This window comes from Euprymna scolopes, chromosome 46 (genome assembly GCF_053919585.1).
Source record: "Euprymna scolopes isolate OS-2025 chromosome 46, ASM5391958v1, whole genome shotgun sequence".
In the NCBI taxonomy this organism is placed as follows: Eukaryota; Metazoa; Mollusca; class Cephalopoda; order Sepiida; family Sepiolidae; genus Euprymna; species Euprymna scolopes.
Window position 1 is genome coordinate 60912314 of NC_136527.1, and position 4404 is coordinate 60916717.

The 4404-nt window shown below is 22.2% G+C and overlaps 1 long non-coding RNA gene across 1 annotated transcript in view; it reads right to left on the bottom strand.

Moving 5' to 3' along the window:
* Positions 1-4190, bottom strand: part of LOC145271352 (uncharacterized) — a 24307-nt gene extending 20117 nt beyond the window's left edge. Inside the window, exon 1 of the long non-coding RNA XR_013865833.1 lies at positions 4063-4190. This is a non-coding gene — a long non-coding RNA (uncharacterized LOC145271352). The remainder of the gene's footprint in view (positions 1-4062) is intronic.
* Between the last annotated feature and the right edge of the window lie 214 nt (positions 4191-4404).

Here is a 4404-nt window from a genome sequence, read left to right on the forward strand (position 1 = left end):
TTTAAAAAAAATTTTTTTTATAAAAATCCAATGTTGCTTTAATTACAAAATTGTTTTATTAAAATTATATTTTCTGACGCAAACTTTTCAATAAATGTTTTTACAATTATATTTTGATACAGTAAATGTTTTGGTTTTCAAATGGCTCCCAACAATTATGAATATGTCATTTTCATTTTCTGTTTTTAATGAAAAAAAATGTTTCATTAATTAAATCAAAACATTTTCAATTAAATAATTTCACTTTCCTTATTTACTTTTTTTCATAGTTCTTTCCAGAAGTAATTCATATCTAGTTTATTCTTTTTGTTATTTATTCCTAACTTTGGCCACAGTTTAAATATACTGATTTCTCCATAGGATTTTAACAAAAGGTGCGCGAAAAAATATGGTGATTCAATTTTCGGCGATAAATGTGGAAGTACCAATCATTTCTATGCAGTTATTATCGCCTTTTTCTTTTTTGTTATATTTTTTTTATAATTAAAATACTTTGTTGCATTAAATAAAGTCGTTGAAAAAAGATAATTTTTCTTTTTTGTTATATTTTTTTATAATTAAAATACTTTGTTGCATTAAATAAAGTCGTTGAAAAAAGATAATTTTTCTTTTTTTGTTATATTTTTTTAAAATTAAAATACTTTGTTGCATTAAATAAAGTCGTTGAAAAAAGATAATTTTTCTTTTTTTGTTATATTTTTTTAAAATTAAAATACTTTGTTGCATTAAATAAAGTCGTTGAAAAAAGATAATTTTTCTTTTTTGTTATTTTTTTATAATTAAAATACTTTGTTGCATTAAATAAAGTCGTTGAAAAAAGATAATTTTTCTTTTTTTGTTATATTTTTTTAAAATTAAAATACTTTGTTGCATTAAATAAAGTCGTTGAAAAAAGATAATTTTTCTTTTTTGTTATATTTTTTTATAATTAAAATACTTTGTTGCATTAAATAAAGTCGTTGAAAAAAGATAATTTTTCTTTTTTGTTATATTTTTTTAAAATTAAAATACTTTGTTGCATTAAATAAAGTCGTTGAAAAAAGATAATTTTTCTTTTTTGTTATATTTTTTTATAATTAAAATACTTTGTTGCATTAAATAAAGTCGTTGAAAAAAGATAATTTTTCTTTTTTGTTATATTTTTTTAAAATTAAAATACTTTGTTGCATTAAATAAAGTCGTTGAAAAAAGATAATTTTTCTTTTTTGTTATATTTTTTTATAATTAAAATACTTTGTTGCATTAAATAAAGTCGTTGAAAAAAGATAATTTTTCTTTTTTGTTATATTTTTATATAATTAAAATACTTTGTTGCATTAAATAAAGTCGTTGAAAAAAGATAATTTTTCTTTTTTGTTATATTTTTTTATAATTAAAATACTTTGTTGCATTAAATAAAGTCGTTGAAAAAAGATAATTTTTCTTTTTTGTTATATTTTTTTAAAATTAAAATACTTTGTTGCATTAAATAAAGTCGTTGAAAAAAGATAATTTTTCTTTTTTGTTATATTTTTTAAAATTAAAATACTTTGTTGCATTAAATAAAGTCGTTGAAAAAAGATAATTTTTCTTTTTTGTTATATTTTTATAATTAAAATACTTTGTTGCATTAAATAAAGTCGTTGAAAAAAGATAATTTTTCTTTTTTGTTATATTTTTTTATAATTAAAATACTTTGTTGCATTAAATAAAGTCGTTGAAAAAAGATAATTTTTCTTTTTTGTTATTTTTTTATGATTAAAATACTTTGTTGCATTAAATAAAGTCGTTGAAAAAAGATAATTTTTCTTTTTTGTTATATTTTTTTAAAATTAAAATACTTTGTTGCATTAAATAAAGTCGTTGAAAAAAGATAATTTTTCTTTTTTGTTATATTTTTTTATAATTAAAATACTTTGTTGCATTAAATAAAGTCGTTGAAAAAAGATAATTTTTCTTTTTTGTTATATTTTTTTATAATTAAAATACTTTGTTGCATTAAATAAAGTCGTTGAAAAAAGATAATTTTTCTTTTTTGTTATATTTTTTTAAAATTAAAATACTTTGTTGCATTAAATAAAGTCGTTGAAAAAAGATAATTTTTCTTTTTTGTTATATTTTTTTAAAATTAAAATACTTTGTTGCATTAAATAAAGTCGTTGAAAAAAGATAATTTTTCTTTTTTGTTATATTTTTATAATTAAAATACTTTGTTGCATTAAATAAAGTCGTTGAAAAAAGATAATTTTTCTTTTTTGTTATTTTTTTATAATTAAAATACTTTGTTGCATTAAATAAAGTCGTTGAAAAAAGATAATTTTTCTTACAATTACTTGTTTGATAAAAAAAAAATATCTTCGCATTTCACATTTTTGTTAGGTACGTGCAAAATGAATGCCGATGCTCAAAATGTATTAACATTTTGACCCCTACCTTTACTTAAAAATTCACCAAAAATCAGGAAATCAACCAATTTTAATGAAATTTCCAGTATTTATCAAATAATGATCTCAGAATATAATGAACTAATTATTTTTATTTAAATCTGAGTGGAAATGTATTATTTTGTTTAAACAAAAAATACTTTTATTAAAGTTATGGTTTTCAGTAGTAAATAAAAAAACGCAAGAATTTATTTTTGCTTTTTTTTTATATAAATAAAGCATCGTAATTTGTAGCAATAAAAATAAAATAAAATAATTTTTACAGGGGAAAAAAGCCCCTAAAGTCTGTATTAATGAATTCAATATAACTTGAATAAAAATGAATTTTTCGAACTACCGATTGAATTAAGCATTGTTTATTGAATATTTTCACACACACACGCACACACACACACACACACACACGCACACACACACACACACACACACACACACACACACATACACACACAAAATTATAATAGCAAAAATATTTCTACTTCTTTTTTTAATTACAGATTTCACATAATTTTTATATGCAAGATTTAAATAATTTCCTTGCTCGCAAGAACGTGAAACTTTCGGCGTAACATAATTTTTATATAATCTTGAACAATAAGTAAAAAAAAAAAAAAATTTAGAAACAGGAACATAAAAAATTTTAAAAATGATAAAAATTGATACAAACGTTCAGAATCGGAATGTACGGATGACTGTCTGGGGGGGGGGATCTGACACCCCTACCTCCTTTTACTATCTTGACTTCATTTTGAAACAGCGTTTCGATTGGCTGATATTTTGGGCTTCCGTATATTCGTGTTTACAAACTTTTATTGGTTGCGTTTTGGTGAACGGCATAATTACTTGCTTTTTTTAGGGCTAATTAAGCTGTATTTTGTATAAACAAGGTGGGTTTTTTTTTAATTCAATATCTTAGGACATTACTTTATTAATTATCTTTGAAATAGATCCAGAAAACTAATATTTATCTTTTTACAATGAATTTATTTAACTTCAAAAGTTAGCTGAATTCGTTAGCTCGCCGTGAAAACATTTTCATAACTTTATTTATTTTTTCTTTTTTTTCACGTATACAAATATTTTTTCCGGTATTATTATACAAACACCGTGACAGCGAATTAGTAAAATCTTTTACGTAGTATTCTGTTACGTTTCGGTGTGCTGAACACGAATCTGAAAACTGGGTTAGGGTTAGGGTTAGGGTACATTTTTTCTACTAATTCGCTGTCACGGTATTTGTATAAATTTACCTTTTTTCCTTTAGGAAATTAACTTTAGTCCTTAATCTTTCAAATACAATTAAAAAGTAATCGGAAACCTACAAAAAATTATGATAAATCGGCTTTCAAAACTAAGTCCCCCTATTTTTGTCCGCCCATTTTTGCCCGTACCTAATTGTTGTTATTGATGTTCTAAAACGTTGTTACATTCGATAAAATAGTTGAATGTTTTGTTTGATAAAAAATACAATCTCGTCGAAAATATGAAGTCGAAAAAAATTTTTTAGCGTCCTAAATTCCGTATGCAAAAAACTAAATCCATTTCTTAGTAAAATTATATAATGATGACGATTGCAAAACGACCGATTAACTCTATATAGTGGGGGGGGGGGCATAAAACGTATGGAATTAATACTCACTCATCGTTAAATCTTGTTGCACATAATTTTTCTTCTTCAAAGAAAGAATAACACAATGACTACACATGATTTTTTTTTTACATTTGAAATGAAATAATGAAAAATGTTACAATCGCATTATCTGCCCTTATGTATTAGCTCTCCCTTTTATTTCTTTTTTGTTTTTTTGCTTTAATTTATTTATTTAGAGTTAAATAAAAGCACACGTCAACGCTTTAATTCAGTTATTTAGAGTTAAATAAAGGCACACGTCAACGCTTTATATTAATTACATTGAATAAACATTTCTAGTGTATTTTTTTAATTTATATTTCTTGCTTTTACTTAACTTGCCAATAAAAA